This window comes from Dasypus novemcinctus, chromosome 18 (assembly GCF_030445035.2).
Source record: "Dasypus novemcinctus isolate mDasNov1 chromosome 18, mDasNov1.1.hap2, whole genome shotgun sequence".
Taxonomy (NCBI): domain Eukaryota; kingdom Metazoa; phylum Chordata; class Mammalia; order Cingulata; family Dasypodidae; genus Dasypus; species Dasypus novemcinctus.
This window is the reverse complement of record NC_080690.1, coordinates 78,341,491-78,361,468: the sequence shown is the minus strand read 5'-3', so window position 1 is coordinate 78,361,468 and position 19,978 is coordinate 78,341,491. Positions and strand designations below refer to the sequence as shown.

General features: G+C 41.3%; 1 pseudogene; it reads left to right on the top strand.

Annotated features, from left to right (window-relative positions):
• The first annotated feature begins 5,059 nt into the window (after positions 1–5,059).
• Positions 5,060–17,999, top strand: LOC101414024 (leukocyte immunoglobulin-like receptor subfamily A member 5; annotated as a pseudogene).
• The last annotated feature ends 1,979 nt before the right edge of the window (positions 18,000–19,978 follow it).

Here is a 19,978-nt window from a genome sequence, read left to right as displayed (position 1 = left end):
TTTCCTGATTTCCTCCTGAGCTTGCTCATTATTGGTGTACAGAAATGCTACTGATTTTTGCGCATTGATCTTATAACCTGCGACTTTACTAAACTCATTTATGAGTTCTAGAAGCTTTGTTGTAGACCTCTCAGGGTTTTCTATGTATAAGATCATGTCTTCTGCAAATAATGAAATTTTGACTTCTTCCTTTCCAGTTTGAATGCCTTTTATATCTGGTTCTTGCCTCAGTGCTCGAACAAGTATTTTTAAGACAATGTTAAATAGAACAGGTGAGAGTGGGCATCCTTGTCTTGTTCCTGATCTTAGAGGGAAGGATTTTAGGATTTCACGATTGTAAACGATGTTGGCTGTGGGTTTTTCATATACTCTTTATCATGTTCAGAAAATTTCCTTGTATTCCAACCTTTTGGAGTGTTTTTATCAAGAAAGGGTGCTGTATTTTGTCAAATGCTTTTTCTGCATCTAAAGATATAATCATGTGATTTTTTCCTTCAATCTGTTTATATGGCATATTACATTGATTGATTTTCTTATGTTGAACCATCCTTGCATACCCAGAATGAATCCCACTTGGTCATGGTGTACAATTTGTTTAATGTGTTGTTGAATACGGTTAACAAGTATTTTGTTGAGAATTTTTGTATCTAGGTTCATTAGAGAAATTGGTCTATAATTTTCCTTTTTTATGGTGTCTTTGTTTGGCATTGGTGCTAGGGTAATGTTGGCATCATAGAGTGAGTTCAGTAATGTTACTTCTGTTTCAATTTTTTGGAAGAGTTTCAGCAAGATTGGTGTTGGTTCTTTCCGGAATGTTTTGTAGAATTCACCTGTGAAGCCGTCTGGCCCTGGGCTCTTCTTAGTTGGGAGGTTTTTAATGACTGATTCTGTCTCTTTACTTGTGATTGGTTTGTTGAGGTCATCAATTTCTTCTTTTGTCATTACAGGCTGCTAATGTATTTCTAGGAATTTTTCCATTTCCTCTGAATTGTCATTTTTGTTGGAATATAGTTTTCCAAAGTATGCTCTTATGATTGTCTTTATTTCTGTGGGGTCAGTGGTGACATCTCCTTTCTCATTTCTTATTTTGTGTATTTTCATCATCTCTCTTTTTTGTTAGTCTAGCTAAGAGTTTGTCAATCTAATTGATCTTCTCAAAGAACCAGCTCTTGGTCTTGTTTATCTTTTCAAGTGCTTTCTTATTTTCTATTTCATTTAGTTCTGCTCTTATCTTTGTTATTTCTTTCTTTCTTCTTCCTGTGGGGTTACTTTGTTGTTTTTTTAACTAATTCCTCCAAATGTGCAGTTAGTTCTTCAATTTTTGCTCTTTCTTCTTTTTTGATGAATTAATTTATGACTATAAATTTCTTTCTCAGTACTGCTTTTGCTGCATCCCATAAGTTTTGGTATGTTGTGTTATCATTTTCATTAGTTTCAAGGTAGTTATTGATTTATTTTGAGATTTCCTCTTTGACCCACTGTTTTTCTAAGAGTGTTCTGTTTAATTTCCATATCTTGGTGTGAAATCTGGCCCTCTGGCCCTTGCAGATTTCCAGCTTCATTCCACTGTTGTCAGAGATATTATTTGGTAAGATTTCGATCTTTCTGAATTCATTGAGCCTTTCTTTGTGGCCTAGCATATGGTCTATCTTGGAGAATGACCCATGTGCACTTGAGAAAAATGTATATCCTGCTGTATTCAGGTGTAATGATCTGTATATGTATATTAGATCCAGTTCCTCTAATACACCGCTCAAAGTTTTTGTTTCTATAGTGATTCTCTTTTGAGATGTTCTGTCCAGAGTTGATAGTGGTGTATTAAAATCTCCCACTATAATTGTAGAAGCATCTATTCTTTCACTTAGTTTTTCCAGTGTTGGGCTCATGTATTTGGAGGCGCCCTTGTTAGGAGCATAAATATTTATGATTGTTCATTCTTCTTGAGAGATTGTCACTTTCACTAATATGTAGTATCCTTCTTTGCCTCTCACAATGTTTTTGCATTTAAAGTCTATTTGTCTGATATTAATATAGCTACACCTGCCTTTTTTTTTTTTTTTTTTGGTTGTTGTTTTCTTGTAAGATTGTTTTCCAGCCATTCACTTTCAACGTCCATGAATCTCTGGGTCTACGATGTGTTTCTTGTGGACAGCATATAGATGGATCATATTTCCTTATCCAATCTCCCAGTCTGAATCTTTTGACAGGTGAGTTTAATCCATTGACATTCAGTGTTATTACTTTCATGGAATTATTTATGTTAGCCATATTTTGATTTGACTTGTGACTGTCATATTTTGTTTGCTTTTTTCTTCTCTTTCTGTCTTTTTTGTTGCTCTTACACTCTCCTCCAACTCTGCCTCTCCTATTTTATCCTTTCTTCCTGCAGAACTCCCTTTAGTATTTCTTGAAGGGCAGGATTCTTGTTGGCATACTCTTTCAATTTCTGTTTATCTGTGAATATTTTGAACTCTCCATCATTTTTGATTGCTACTTTAGCTGGGTAGAGTATTCTTGGTTGGAATTTTTTTTCTTTTAGTACCTTGACTATATCATATTCCTGCCTTCTTTCCTCCATGGTTTTAGATGAGAAATCAGCACTTAATCTTATGGAGCCTCCCTTGTATATAATGGTTTTCTTTTCTCTTGATGCTTTTAGAATTTTCTCTTTGTCTTGAGCATTGGATAATTTGACAAGTATGTGTCTTGGGGTGGATCTGTTGGGATTTATGATGTTTGGGATGTGTTGTGCTAGCTGGACATGTACATCCATCTCTCTCAGTAGATTTGTGAAGTTTTCAGCTATTATTTCCTCCAACACCCCTTCTGTTCACTTTCCCTTCTCTTCTCCTTCTGGGATGCCTATAATATGTATGTTTGTGCATTTTGCATTGTCATTCATGTCCCTAAGTCCTAGCTGGATTTTTTCTATCTTTTTATCGATCAGTTTTACTATCTGTTTCATTTCAGATATTGTCTTCCACGTTGTTAATTCTCTCCTCTGCCTCTTGTAATCTGCTGTTATTTGCTGAGTGTATTTTTGATTTCTTGAACTGTGGTGTTCATCCCCATCATATCATTTATCTTTTTGCATATGTCTGCAATTTCCTCTCCAAGTGTTTTCTTCATATTGTTAATCTCTTCCTTTACTTTATTAAGTTGGTCTCTAATATATGTTTTGAGATCTTTAATTACTTATGCTATGTTCTGTCCCCCTTCCTGGTTTTTAGTTTGTTCATTGGATTCAGCCATGTTTTCCTGATTATTGGTTTGGTTTGTAGTTTTTTGTTGCTGTCTGGTCATCATTTTCTCTTGACAGGTTTAATCAGTTCCTTAGCTTCTTTGTCTAGTCTTGGGGATTAAGTAGTTGTTGTTCTTGCGCAATTGTTATGTCTTCTCTTTGTCACTTTGGTCTTCTTACTCTATTTTCTTGTTGCTGGCTAAGTTCACTTTGGAGGAAAATATTAGGGCCAGGGAAAGCAAAGTGAGTAAGAAAAGAAAATGTGTAAAGTAATATTGGTAATAAATGTTAACAGAGCAACAATGTGAGGTCTGGGAGAATGGATATTAGACTCATGTAAGTTTTGTAGAGTTATAGCAGTAAGTAGAGTACCTATAATGAGACAGTCAACTGAATATCGGGAGGAATATAGTATGAAGTAAAAAGCCAGTGTTTTCATGAGAGAGGGAAAGAAAAAAGAAAGACAATAATATCAAGAGTGGATAAAAGACAGAAAACAGAACAAAGGTATTAGAAGTTAAAAGTCAGACAATTTGGGGGCCAAAGAAAAGGAGGTGGAATGTAAGAGAGACAATGGATGATGAAGGATAGCAAGATATGTGGGAAAGGGGATAGTGTAGGTGGCCAAAATCAATTCACACAGAAAAGAGGTAATGGAGGATGAGGAAACACAGCAAATATGATGCACTCCCTGCAGCACCTATTATATAAATAAAATAAAATAAAATAAGAAAAAGAGAGAAAAGAAAAAAAGAGAAGAAAAAAGAGTGGGCAAAGAAAAGGGAGGGAAACAAGCAAGAAAAAGAAAAGGAGAAAAAAAACTAAATAAATGAAAAAGGACCTTGGGTGATAAAATGGGAGAAAAGACCAGGAGATAATGCAATATTAGCAATGAAGACATAAAAGAAAGAAAAGGAAAAAAAATTCTTTCAGTATTCTCTCTTTGAGTTTAGCATTGGACAATTTGACAAGTACATGTCTTGGGTAGCCCTGTTAAGATTTATACTGTTTGGGGTATGCTGCACTTCCTGGACATGTATGTCCATGTCCCCCAAAAGTGTTGGGAAGTTTTCAGTCATTAATTCCTCCAACACTCCTTATGTCCCCTTTCCCTTCTCTTCACCCTCTGGAAGCCTATCATGTAGATGTTTGTGTGCTTTGTGTTGTCATTCAAATCCCTAAGTCCCAGTTGGATTTTTTAATAACTTTTTATTTATCTCTTCTACTATCTGTCTGATTTTAGATGTACTATCTTCCACATTGCTAATTCTTCCCTCTGCCTGTTGAAATATGCTGTTATGTGCTTCCAGTTATTTTTTATTTCCTGCATTGTGCCATTCATCACCATCATATCTGTTATCTTTTCATGTATGTTTATAATTTCTTCAGTGTGATCTCCCAGTGTCTCCTTAATATCTTAATCTCTTTCTTCACTTCATTAAGTTGATTCATGCTATGTGTTTGGATATCTCTGATTAGTTACTCCATGTACTGCATCTCCTCCTGGTTTGTAGTCTGTTCGTTGGATTGTGCCATATCTTCCTGTTTCTTATATGGCTTGTAATATTTTGTTGATGTCTGGGCATCTTGATGGGTTTATTCCATTGATTAGATTCTCTCTCTAAATTAGAGATTTTTTGTTGTTTGTGTGTGTGTGTTAAGGTTTCACTTTGACACTTCATTCTTCTTATTCTGTTTCCTTGCTATTTTCTATGTTCCCTTGGGGAAAAAATTAGGGGAAAAGGTAAATGATAAGAAGAGAAAAAGAATAACAGTAATAATAATAGTAAAAGGTAGAAGAGGAACTCTCTTCCAGGAATGAGTCTGGGTCAAAGGACCCCAGTGCAAGCAGGTGAGCCCTTTAGGTTCCCAGGGCCCATGAACACTGAGGAGAGGGCTCAGCAATACTGGGTTGAGAATGATAAAATTGAGAAGAGGCTTGGGACTGAGAGCTGGATGATGTTGTGACACCATGTTCTGATTCCCTCCAGGGACACTCCCCCCACCTTCCATCTGGGCTGAGACAGGTTCTGTGATCACCTGGGGGTGCCAGTGACTATCTGGTGTTGGGGGTCCCTGGTGGCCAAGTAGTACAATCTGGACAGGGATGAAAACTCAGCACCCTGGGAAATACAGAATCCACTGGAGATCAGGGACAAGGCCAAGTTCTCCATCCCATCCATAACAGAACTATACACAGGATGGCATCACTGCTCCTACCAGAGCTTCAGAGATTGGTCAGTACCCATTGAGCCCCTGGAGCTGATGTTGAAAAGTGAGAAGATACTCAGGCCCTGCTCTTAGGAAGGGGTCTGCTCTCAGGAAGGGGTCTGCTCTCAGGGGGTATCTCCCCTCTCACAGCCCACCTTGGGGAAATGGGGAGGGTGAGTCCCAATGAACACAGCTCCTCATCCTCTCCTAGGATCCTACAGCAAACCCACCCTCTCTGCCCTGCCAAGCCCCGGGGTGACCTCAGGAGGGAAACTGACCCTCCAGTGTGGGTCATTAGAGGGATTTGGAAGGTTTGTTCTGTCTGAAGAAGGAGAGCACAGGAGCTCCTGGACACTGGATGCATGGCCACATTCCAGTGGACAGTCCCAGGCCCTGCTCCCCATGGGGCCCATAAGCCTCAGCCACAGGGAGTCATTCAGATGCTATGGCTACTAGAGGGACAGCCCCTGGGTGTGGTCAGGACCCAGTGACCACCTGAAGCTCCTGTTCTCAGGTGAGGGAGTCCTTGCCCTGCTCCATGAAGTTCTTGAGGCCCCAGAGAGGTTAAGGGAGCCTTATCCTCAGAGGAGTCGAGGAGAAAAGGGACAAGAAGAAGAGAGTCTCCTGTGACAAAGAATTGGAAAGAAAGACAATGATGTACAGGCATTCTGGGGCCACAGACACACAGTCACCCGAAAATTAAGGGAGGAAGATGGGGTTCTATAGAGGAACCCAGCCCCCTCATGTTCATGTTTGTTACCCCCAGGTATGTCCAAAAAGCCATCCCTCCTACCCCAGCCAGGTCCCGTCATGGCCTCAGGACAGAATCGGACCCTACAGTGTCGCTCCGACATCAGCTATGACAGATCTGCTCCATCCAAGGAGGGACATGGCCTCACTCTGTGCCTCAGCCAGCAGCCCCAGGCTAGGCTTTCTCAGGCAAAAAAGATGAGTTTATGTAAACAAAGGCAGAGCAGGGAGAAGACCACTAATAAACAAGGAGCCGGTGGCTGCGAGCCAGGTGAGAAGCACAGAGAGAACGCGGGGTCCAGCCAGGCGGGAGGAGACTGCGGAGCCAGGCAAGTAGAGGAGGTGAGCTGGCATACCCCAGCGAGGACAGCCTTCCATTTCCCAAATAGATGATCCCAAATGGCGAGAGCTTACAACTAAAACTGGGGTGGATCAAACACGAAAATTGCCCAAGGAGCCTGGGAGACGCTCGTTTGGACATCTCAATCCTCCCCAGAGGCCGCCGGGCCTGCCGCTGCCCGCCCGGCCCTGTGTGAGCAGCTACTAATTCCAACCGCGCAGGGCCCGGGGGGTTCCCGAGAGGAACTGGCCCAGAACGGCAGTTCTCAGGACCCCAGGGGCTTTTGTTTCCGTGAATTTTTGCTGTTGATACTTCCTGTATTAGGAATTTACCTTGGGAATTTAAAATATATTTACTAATTCATTAAAAATAATAATAAATCCCTTTACAACATTGTGTCTAAGTAATGAAAAAATGAGAACAATCCAAACGTCCAAAAAAAAAAAAAAAAAAAGATGAGTTTATTGGCCCACAATTGTGAGGTAGGAGAAGTCCAAAGTAAAGGTGTCATCATGGTAATGCATTATCCCAAAATGCTGTGGCATATGGGGGTGCGTTGCTGGCATTTGTTGGTTCTCAATTCTGCTGCCTTATGGCAATGCACATGGCAGCGTCTCCCTTGACTTCCATGTTCTGTTGACTTTCAGCTGCTGCCTGCAACATTTGTGGCTTCCTCTTTGTCTTAATTTCATTCTACTTATAAAGGACTCCAGAAATAAGATTAATACCCATCCTGATTGTGCTCAACAAAAAGTAACTCATCAAAAGATGTTCTTACATTGGTTCACACTTATAGGAGTGGATTAACTTTAGAACGTGTTTTTCTGGGGTACATAGATCCAGGTTACCAGACACCCTTATTATTCCTATTATTAATACCTTACATTAATATGGTACCTTTGTTACAATTGATGAAGGAACATTATTAATAATTGTAAGTCATAATAATTTATATAATGGTTTAAATCATAGTTTCTGATAGTTTGAGATTATTTATGAATCCCAATGGGATAAAGATTATGTTTGCAAACTAACCTATTTTTCTGGGTGTGATACCCTTTGATTATATTGGATTGGTTGAGTGGTACTTGATTAAATTATCAGTAAAGATTAAGAATTTTATTGGACCACATCACTAAGGCATGACTCAGGATAAGTCCCAGTCCCCTTCGTGGGCTAATAAAAATACCCATTCGATTACTACCAAGTACCAGCTGATGATGTACTAGAAAATGACTTAAATAAAAGGGTCAACTCGGAGCAGCAGAATATCTCAGTCTACATATAATACCAGGAGTTAAAAATGCTTTTTGACCTGAACAAAAGGGGGAAATGGAAAGGACAAATGAATTTATATGGCTATGAGTCTCCAAAAAGAGCTGGGAGGTTATCAGAGGGGTCACCCTTATGCACACCTGAGCAGAGTCCCAGAGACAGATAAAGTAGATACAACCCCAGGTATTAGCTCTTCTGAGGGCTACAGAGACCCACAAGTTCTATGGTCGTGACAGATGGAGTTCAGTGCCATATCAGTTGGCCCTACTTTGGAGTTTGTGTTCCTGTGGGATGGAGCTGGACTCAGATGTGGTCTTTGTCCACAAGCCTCTCCTGTTGCTTTTACCGGAACAGTAGTTGTTGCTGGGGTTTAATGTATACCCAGGGACCTGAATCTCTGGACTGTCCATGTGATAGCCAGGCCCTGAGCCTCAACAGACTTGCAACTCCCACACTCTGGTTTATTGGACTTACCCCACTCAGCTAACATGGAGGTGAAGAAGGTCAACCACCACACCATGGAGCCAAGAGTGCCTACAACTGAAAGCAGGAGAATTGCATCCAGCATCCATGTGGAATCTAAGCCCCCTCTTGATATAGATGTGGAGTGGGCACAACCATTCCAGGGTTCACAGGATGGAGGAATAGAGTATAGATTAGAGTGGACTTACTGATATTCTATTTATGAACTATTGTGATCAGTAATTGAAAAATGTGACATTGGTGTGGAGAAAGTGGCCATGGTGGCTGCTGGGGGGAGGGAGTGGGAGGAAGAAATATGATGTGGGGGCATTTTCAGGACTTGGAGTTGTCCTGGGTGGTGCTGCGGGGACAGTTACTGGACATTGTATGTCCTCCCATGGCCCACTGGGTGGACTGTGGGATAGCGTGGGCTATGGTGTGGACCATTGACCATGAGGTGTAGTGGTGCTCAGAGATGTATTCACCAAATGCAATGAATAACTCATGATGATGGAGGAGGTTGTTTTTATGGGGGGAGGAGTGGTGAGGGGGGTGGGGGAATATGGGGACCTCATTTTTTTTAATGTAACATTAAAAAAATAAATAAAGACAAAAATAATAATAATAAAACAGATCCACCCAAAATAAAAAAAAATACCCATTCATTCAAGAAGACATGTTAGAAGAAAGAGAGCTCTGCCTTTTTAAATACTGGGGCTCCAGGGAGACATGAGGCAATCACGTGAAAATTTGTAGCTGAACTTGGGAAGAGACCAGAGAAGCCAAGACATATAGAAAGCCTGGAAATATATGAGCCCTATGCCAGGAGAGAGAGGAAGCCCTGAGAAACAAAACATATGCCAACCTCCAGCTAAGAGAGAACAAGTCACAGGGTAAGACTGAACCCTTACAGACATCAGTGACCATCTTGCTTCAACATGTAGCAACTGACTTTGAGGAAAAGAAAGCAATTTTGAGTTGGAATTTTTAAGGCCTTATAACCATCAGTTTTTACCCCAAATAAATATCCTTTACAAAAACCAACAGATTTCTGGTACTTTGCTTCGGCACCCCATTGGCTAACTAATACATGGCTCAATGTTTGTGCTATACAGTCCTATGTTGTTAGTTTTTTTATTTTCAATCTAATAGCATTCATAATACCTAAAATTTCCCCTTCTAACCACATTCACGTATCTAATACAGTGCTGTTAAATACATTCACATGCTCTACTGCCATCTCTACCAACCACTCTCAAAACTTCTCCATCACCCAAAATAGAAACTCAGCACAATTTGAACATTAATTTACCATTCTTACTCCCACCCCATCCCATGTATTCCAGTTTCTGATTCTATGATTTTGTTTCTTCTAAATATTTCAAGTCAGTGATATCATAGAATAATTGTCCTTTTGTGTCTCTCTTATCTGATTCCACATAATGTCTTCTTCAAGTTCATCCATGTTGTCACAGGTATCAGAAATTCATTCTATTCATCACTGAATGATATTCCGCTGGGTGTACATGCTACATTTTATTGAGCCATTCATCAGTTGATGGACACCTGGGTTGCTTCCATTTTTGGCAATTGTGAATAATGCCTATAGGAACGTTGTGCAAATGCTGTTCAAGTCCCTGCTTTCAATTCTTTGGCATATATACCTAGGAGGGGATTACTGGCTCATATGGGAATTCTATAACCAACTTTCTGTGTTTCTACCAAACTGTTTTCCACAGCGGCTACACCATTCTATATCCCCACCAACAATCTAGGAGTGCTCATATTCCTCCACATCCTCTCCAACACTTCTTATTTTCCATTTCTTAATAGTAGTCATTTGGGTGGTTGTGAAATGGTATCTCATTGTGGTTTTGATTCGCATTTCCCTAATAGGTAATGTTTTTCAGCATCTTTTCTTGTGCTTTCTGGCCATTTATTTTCTATGAGAACTATATATTCAAGTCTTCTGTCAATTTTAAATTGGCTAGTTTGTCTTTTTGTTGTTGAGTTGAAGAATTTCTTTATATATTCTGGATATTAATCCCTTATTGGCTATGTGGTTGCCAAACATTGTCTCCCAAGCTGTAGACTATCTCTTTATTTTCATGATAAAGCCCTTTACCTAGTTTTCCTTTTTTTTTTTTTTTTTTTTTTTGGTTCTACAATGTCTTTATTTTTTTTTTTAATGTTACATTCAAAAAGTATAAGAGATTCATATACACCCCACTCCCTTTCACCCCACTCCTCCCAAATCAACAACCTCTTTCATCGTTGTGGCACATTCACTGAATTTGGTTAATACATTTTGGAGCACTGCTGCACCACATGGATAATAATTTACACTGTAGTTTACACTCCCCCCAGTCCATTCAGTGGGTTATGGCAGAATATATAATGTACAGCATCTGTCTCTGCAATATCATTTAGGACAACTCCAAGCCCTGAAAATGCCCCCACATCACATCTCTTCTTCCCTCTGCCTTCCCTCAGCAACTATCATGGCCACTTCCTCCACATTAATGCTACAATTTCTTCCATTACTATTCACGATAGTTTCATAGTAGAATATCAGTAAGTCTGCTCTGATCTATACTTTATTCCTCCATCCTGTGGACCCTGGGATGGTTATGTCCATTCCACCTATATACTGAGAAGGGGCTTAAATTCCACATGAATGATGGATGCAATTCTCCTGCTTGCAGTTGTAGGCACTCTTGGTTCCCTGGTGTGGTGGTTGACCATCTTCAACTCCCTGTCAGCTGACCAGGTTAGCTCTAACAAACTGGAGGGCAGGACTTGCAACTCTGCTGAGGTTCAGGGCCTAGCTGGCACATGGACAGTCCAGAGGTCTCCTGAGTATACACCAACCCTAGCACCAACCACAGGTTCATTAAAAGTGACAGAAGAGGCATGTTTAGAAAGGTCATATCTGAGTCCAACTCCATCACACTCAGGAACACAAATTCGAAAGTAGGGCCAACTAATATGATGCTGAATTCCAGAACCATCTGCCATGACCATAGAACCTGTGGGTCTCTGTAGCCCTCAGGAGAACCAGTACCTAGGCTTATATCTACTTTGGCTATCTCTGAGGTCCTGCTGAGGCATGTGTAAGCATGACCTCCTAACTCTTTTTTGAAGACTCTTAGCTATATAAACTCATTTGTCTTTGCCATTTCTCCCTTTTAGTCAAAGTTTTTAACCCATGATCCTACATGCAGGCTGAGATATTCTGCTGGTCTGAGTTGACCTTTTATTCAAGGTCTTTATCTAGTTACATCACCACCTGGTGCTTGGTAGAAATCCCTCAGTGCCAGGGAGGCTCACTCCTGGGAGTCATGTCCCATGCTGGGGATAAGGTAATGCATTTACATGCTGAGTTTGGTTTAGGGAGTGACCACATTTGAGCAATATGGAGGCTCTCAGGAGTTAACTTTTAGGCACCTTGCACACACAGGCTCATAAGCATAATGATCAGTATCAAGAGCTCATTGTTGACCATCTTTCATTGTTGGTCCTTGCCGTTGCACTTGGGGGATTGTTGCTGTTCTATTGGGGAATGTGATAGAGCTCCTCTGACTAGGAACTCTATCACATTCCCCAGTGGAACATCAACAGAGGGAATTGTGTCTCTCAAGAGAATTGGTGGTTCCCAATGAATTAAGGCAGTCTAGTATGTCACCTCTTCAGCATTGTTGTGAGTATCTGTGAATCTGGTCCTTCAAGTAATGAAGATTGATTGTCACTGTGGGCCCTGAGGAGAGGGGGAAAGAGGTATAGAATATATGGAATCAGGGAAACTTGGGGACAATGGAAGTGTTCCAGAAAATCATACAACGATGGATATAGGACATGTTAAATTATATCAAAAATGTGTAAAAGTCTATAGGCTAAAATGTAAACCATAATGTAAAATATAAGGTAATTAAAAACTTAGAAAATTGTTCAGTCTAAAATATAAATTAAAATGGAACCTTGTTTGAAAGCTATGTTTCTGGATGAATCTTGAGAACCTTATGTTGAGTGAAGCAACCCAGACATTGAAGGACAAATACTACATGACCTCAATGATATGAAATAAACAAGCTGCCCTAGATAGCAAGAGACTGAACGATAGGCTTACAGGAAATCGGAGGGTGGAGGAAGGATGTGAGCCGATGTCTGCAGGGGTGGAATTTAAGACGAGATGGTGGTAAGTATGAACACAAAGAGATAAAATGGGGGCAAGGGGTTGCCTCTGGTTGGGGCTTTGCGGGTTTGAGGGTGGCTGGGGATGGGCGGATGGGTAATATTGCCCAAAAGTGGGGGAAGGGAGGGGTAGCATACGAACACAGGAGAGTGTCAGGTGTTGGTGGAGAGTAAAATGCCGAGAAAATCATATCAAAATATAAAAAAGAGGGTTACCTGTTTAGAATGCTCAGAGGGGAGGGTCTGATGCAGGACGGGCTCCTGGGGAATGTCTAAATGCTCATTTTGCCAGAGTGGGTGACACCATGGAGTAGAAACCCAAGTGGTGAGAGTGGGGGTGGACCCACATCCTGGGGAGGACTAATACCATCAAATAGAGGGAACTGTATCCCTCGAGAGAAAGGCTGGTTCCCAGGGCATTGGGGCAGTTGAGCAAGTTAGGCCCTGAACACTATTCCATCTATCTCTGGAAGTGGCCCCTCGGGAAACGGAGGTTGGCTGTCACTGTGGGCACCAAGGGGATGGGAAAATGGATGTTAAATGTGTGGAACCAAAGTAAATGGGGGGCAAGAGAGGAGTTTCTTGAGAGTACACAAGGATGGATATAAAACATGTAATATTACACCATAACATATAGGAGATGACAGACTGATAATGTAAATCATAATGTAAAACATAGGATAACTAAAAATGTAAAGAACTGTGTATCCTAAAGTATGCACCATAATGTAAGCACAGATGTTACCTTGTTAGAAAGCTAATATCTCAGACTCTGTACATCACCTTAAGTAAATATGATATGAATAGGGCGTAAGAGTATCACTGTGGAAGGGAAAAGGTTTTCTGGTGGATGTGTGGGAGTGCTGTATATTATATATATGCATTGCTGTGGTCTAGGACTCCTGTGAAGAAATGCTGAATAATTAGGAGGGGAAAAAAAAAAAGATAGGATGTGGAATTTTTTCAAATCAACATTCTTTATCTAAGTTCTTTATCTAACTTTATCCAAGTTCTTTATCTATCCTTTAAACCCATCGCTATATGCCATTCCCTAGTAAGGGACCATGACATTATATTGGGCTTCAAATTTCGGGGAGTTCTGGATCACAGAGTGTTTCAACAATGGCAATGGAGGGATACTGGTATGGGATACCAATGACAGGTGATATATGGCTGACAGGGAGCTGTACAGAACATATGTCCAGGGTGCATGGTAATGATTGGATATACTCATAGTGGCAACAATTAAAAACCACAGCAGGGGGGGTACTGGGTTCCTGGCCAGTGGTGCTCTGTCGTGGTCCCTAGGGGAGCAGCGACAGTCTCCCAGGTACAGCGGCGGGGACCGGGAGGGAGTGAGGGTTCAACAGTGAGCCCCTGATGCTAATGACTATGCTTGTGAGCTGATAAACCTAAAATAAGAACAAGGCCTAGAGCAACATTGTGCCTGGGAATTTCCTCCTGTCAGCCTTCATGTTACTCAAATGTGGCCAGTCTCGAAGCCAAACTCAGCATGTAAATGCAATGCCTTCCCTCCAGCGTGGGACATGACACCCGGGGATGAGCCTCCCTGGCAACGAGGGACCACTATCAACTACCAACTGATGATGCAACTGGAAAAGGACCTTATACGGAAGGTTCAATGCGGATCAGCAGAATATCCATGTCTACATAAAATACCATGACTTTAAAATGCTGTTTGACCTAAAGTAAGGGGGAAATGGAAAGGAGAAATGAGTTTATATGGCTACGAGTTTCTAAAAAAGAGTCTGGAGGCTGGCAGAAGGATTGCCCTCATGCACAACTGAGCAGAGTCAGAGAGACAGATAAAGCAGATACAACCACCAGATAATGGTTCCTTTGAAGGCTAAAGAGACCCATGAGAGTTATGGTCATGGCCGATGGGGTTAACTATCAGGGCAGATGGCCCCTCTTTGGAAATGGTGTTTATGTGTGATGAATCTGGACTCAGATGGGATCTCCCTTCATAAGTCTTTCATGCTAATGTGCCGGAGGTGCAGTTAACGTTGGGGTTTAAGATATATTTAGGGGATTTGAATCTCTGGACCGACAATGTGATAGCCAGGTCCTGAGCCTCAACAGACTCCAGCACCTACAATCTGATTTATTGGACTTACCACACTCAGCTAAGATGGAGTTGAAGAAGGACAATCACCACACCATGGAGCCTAGAGTGATTACAACTGAAAATGGGAGGACTGCATCCAGCATCCATGTGGAATCTGAGCCTCCTCTTGACATAGAGGTGCAATGGACACAACCAATCCAATGTCCACATAGAAGAGGTGGCATGGAATTGGGAAAAGTGGACATGGTGGACGATGGGTATGGGGAAGGGCAGGAGGAGATGAGAGGTGGAGGCGTCTTTGGGACATGGAGCTGCCCTGGATGGTGCCTCAGAGGTAATCACCGGACATTGTAAATCCTCATAGGGCCCACTGGATGGAATGGAGGAGAGTGGGGGCCATGATGTGGACCATTGTCTATAAGGTGCAGAGGTGCCCAAAGATGTACTTACCAAATCCAATGGATGTGTCATGATGATGGAAACGAGTGTTGTTGGGGGGGGAGAGGGGGGGTGGGGGGGGTGGGGATGAATGGGACCTCACATATATATTTTTAATGTAACATTATTACAAAGTCAATTAAAAAAATTAATTTAAAAAAATAAAAAATAAAAAAAAATAAATAATAGTTAAATGTTCATGACAAAATTATTCATTCGGCATATTAATTTTATTTTCTATCATCCTACTTCCAAAGGTCTTTGATTAAGAAATATTTTTCAATAGAACTCTTATAATTTACTAATAAAGTATATCAACCCACAAGCTCCCAAGTGCTAAAGCTATTTCAAGACCTAACCTCTCTTTATGTCACGCCAGGGGCTGGGAATAGGAGGACTTCAAGAAGAGGCAAGGGAAGAGTTTCTCACAGGTTCTGCCCAAAGTTAATGGGGGAGGGCACATGACACCCTCTCAACAGAGAGCCCTTTGGTCGCATTTCTTCTGGACCATCCTGACTGAAATGAGAAGATCTGGATCTAACGCAGGGAGCAGAACACACCTCGAATGCTTGCGAGGGAATGCATGAACAGGAGTGGGGAAAGCGTCGCCTAGAATTTAAAGGAGGGTCCGTCCTGAGAAACAAGACTAACATCTGGGGAACCCATGAGGACACCTGACAGGCACATCAGGAGGCCATCGGGGGGCACAGCCCTGGCGCCTGAGTAGGACCTGGTCTAGGTGGACAGGCATACAGTGGGAGAGAAGAATCCTCGGGTCTGCTCCAGAGACGCCTCCATGGAATCGCCTGACCTGTCATCTGTAGCCCCACCAGGACCAGGTCCTTAGGGCTCTGCCAAGCCTCAGCTGGGGAGTGGGAGTGGGAGGAAAGCGCTGGGAGCCTAATTCAGGAGCATGTGCTGATGTTTGTAAGCTGCTTGCCCTACTTCCACTGAGAAAACCACCTGGAAAGGATGGTGGCAAAAATGTTGAAAGACACTTGGTACTGCCATCACTGCAGATACTAGGAAAGAGGGTGCAAGGAATACCACAGGAAGTGCTGAAGAAAGATGAGTGAAAGCAAAGCTTTGACTTCAAAACAGAAAAAAAAAGGAGCAAGATTTGAGGCATATGGAAAGAACAAGTTCTCCACATGCAGAGCAGGTAAAAGTCCTGTGAGCCAAACAGGTCCTCATTACAGTCAGAACTGAGCCTTTCTGTAAGAAAGGGCATCTGTGCATGTGTGGAAAAAAGGTTTAGATACGGAAACTACAAGCAAACAAGTGCCTAGCTGTCTCTTCTATATGTTCTTGCTTTCTGCTTTGAATTCTTAAGGCATAACATAGACGTTTACATGAAAAATACCATGTTTTAAGACAAAGAATTTAGTTTAAACCAGGGAAGCAGAGTGATGTTCATCCTTTTGCTCTCAAGAAGTTCTGAACAGCAAAAATGTAACTTAAGTCTTCTGACTTAAGCTGTTATTTTCCTTACAAGCATTTCATCAAATTCAAACAAGTAACACATTTAATGAAAAAAATTTCCAATTCTATACGCACTTTTTATTTAACATTATTCATATCATTGTTTTTTCCCCTGCCTCCACTTTATATATGAAAGATGAGATGATTATGGATATTTTGCACTTATACTTCTTTCTTCAGTCCCTTATTAGTTGCATAGGTTTTAGAATCAGCAATCCCTTAGTTAATTAAAGTTTCACAGGGTATTTAAATGTTTGAGACCATCACAGCTGAATGGATCCTTAGTAATTAGCCCAAATTCAAATCAAAGATGAGTTGGATTTTTGATTTTTAAAAATTTGCTCTTGAAGTCATAGTGCCAAGTCCTTTTATATAAGAACGAATACAATGTGTCCAAAGGCATACATTGTATTTCAGAACAATGCATATATATACATTACCTTCAATTCAGACTATCATTAAAGACAGAAAAACAGAGTCCAAACAAGATTATAAGTCATGAAAATGAAGCACACTGCTTGGAAGAAATCTTTGAAGGAGAAATTAAACTGTTTGAAACCCCTCCAACAAAAAGAAATAAATAGAAATAGGAAAAGTATATAATATACAAAATAAAATAGCATATCAACCAGAAGAAAGTAGAAATTATACTTCTTTATTTCCAAATTGTATACCTTTTCCACTAATTTCAAATATCATATGATGATGGAATAAAATATAATTCAGTTTCACTTTAATAAAGCAGCTGCATTTTTAGCCCATATTATTTTAAGGAAGCATATTGAAAGTTTATATTTTATTACTATAGCAATATTAACCCACACATTTAAATCTGGTTTCCCATTACATAAGGGTTCTACTGGGAAAGAATTCTTTTCTTGAAAGTTTTACATGTCCTGAACAATGAATTTTTCTTTGATTTATTGTCATGATGATCTGCTTTTAAAAAACTTCTTGGTATAAAATAAATGGAAATTAATGCAAAAATATAATCAAACCTGAGCTCTTAGGGCATGTTCCACTGTACTCAAAAACCAAATTTGAACTCAAAGATGACGGGAGCCTGTAAGAATCAAACGAGGAGACCATAGGGAACCAAGCTAGAGGAGAAGAAGGTATACTATGTAACCACATCAAAGTTACTTCAGGTAAAGCAAGGAGATATAAGAACACGGGAACCCTTCCTCTTCAACTTCTCACATATTCCCTTTATTTGTTGTTTTTTTAGAAGCACCGGATACCGTCAGCCCACCACAACACAAGACAGACTCCAAGAGTGGTGAGTAAGGGGATTCTCAGTTAAGGGGTGGGACACACTGTCAAGGGGAGATTGGGAGGCTGGATGGACATTAGAGCCCCTAAAGTGAAATCAGCGTCACTAACATTTCTAACCTCCATGTCCATACTTCCTAGGCTTTGCCTCCCATGACTACACAGTGGAGAATCTCATCCGAATGGGCGTAGCTGGATTGGTCTTGGTGGGATTCGGGGTGCTGCTGTTTCAGGTTTGGCACAGCTAGACAAGGACCAAAGGCACAGGCAGGTCATGATCACAGGAGGAAACGAATGCACAATTCAGAGTGGGAGAGCTTGGAAAATATCTGAGGCATCCCGTGATTCTGGAAGGAAACTATGTGAACTGTCTGTGAAAATCTCATATGGGAATGTGCCTCCTTTGGGTGCAGGACGGTGTCTGGTGAGCTCCCTGTAGAGGATTCTTCCACCATTAAACTGCGGTTCTTTCCCTTTCCCATGGTTGACTCTCCTTGGCCCTTCCATCCTCATCCCTATGACATCAGACTCCAGCCCACAGGGCAGGTTGGGGTCCCCAACTCAACATGCCTTCCTGCTCTGTCCCACTTTCACAGGTAATACGTATTTCTTTCTTTCTAATTAGAACTTTCTATAACCTGTACTATTTTTTTCACTCTGTCTTCAATGCTTTATTAGTTTTTCTTTTTTTACTTTTTACAATTTTATTGAAGATATCATCTATACATGAACATACATAAATAATAAGTGTATGGTAAAAGGTGCGAACTTACAAAATAAACATGCATTACTTTTTTATGGATATTCTTTTTTTCTCTTTATTTTTTATAAATGTTACATGAAAAAAAATATGAGGTCCACATATACCCCCTACCCCCCCTCACCCCATTCCTCCTATATCAACATCTTTCCTCATCATGGGATATTCATTCCATTTGGTGAATACATTTTTGAACACTGCTCCACCACATGTATAATGGTTTACATTATAATTTACACTTTCCCCAGTCCACCCAGTGGACCATGGCATGACTTACAATGTCCAGCAACTGTCCCTGTAGTACCACAAGGACAACTCCAAGTCCTGAAAATGCCCCCACATCATATCTCTTCTTCCCTCTCCCTACTCTCAGCAGCTCCTGTGGCCACTTTCTCCACGTCAATGCTACAATTTCTTCCATTACTAATCACAGGAGTTCCATAGTAGAATATCAGTAAGTCCACTCTAATCCATACTCTATTCTTCCATCCTGTGGACCCTGGGATTGTAATATCCACTCCACCTCTATATTGAGAGGGGGCTTAGATTCCACATGGATGATGGATGCAATTCTCCTGCTTACAGTTGTAGGCACTCTTGACTCCCTGGTGTGGGGGTTGACTTTCTTCACCTCCCTGTTAGCTGGCTGGGGTAAGTCCAATAAACCAGAGAGTAGGAGCTGAAAGTCTGTTGAAGCTCAAGTAACCAGTACTATTGATTCGCCATCTCATCAGTTCACATCACAAAACTTGGTTGCAGTAACAGAACAAATGAGTTAAAAGTCAGATTCCAGTTTGCACAGGATAAAAAATAATGCTCTAACACCCTCTTTGGATCCCACAAGCCCTTCATACATCCTTAGGTGCTACCTGGAATAGTTTCCCATAAATATCACCACTTGGAATCAATCCCTTACTGTTAGAATAGACAGCCCAGTGACAGGATGATAAACCAGCTCTCTGAAAATGCAATTTTAGGGAAGCGGACTTGGCCCAGTGGTTAGGAGTCTGTCTACCACATGGGAGGTCTGCGATTCAAACCACGGCCTCCTTGACCCATGTGAAGCTGACCCATGTGCAGTTCTGATGCGCACAAGGAGTGTCCTGCCATGCAGGGGTGTCCCCCGCGTAGGGGAGCCCCACGCGCACGGAGTGCGCCCCATAAGGAGAGCCACCCAGTGCAAAAGAAACTACAGCCTGCCTAAGAATGGTGCCACCCACACGGAGAGCTGACACAACAAGATGACGTGGCAAAAAAAGAATCACAGATTCCCGTGCTGCTGACAGAAGCGGACAAAGAAGAAGACACAGCAAATAGACACAGAGAACAGACAACTGGGGCAGGGGGCAGGGAGCAGGGAGCAGGGAGCAGGGGGCGGAGGGGGAAGGGGAGAGAAATAAATAAATCTTTTTAAAAAATAAAATGCACTTTTAAGGGACAATTCTATGACAGTAAGTATGTTGACAG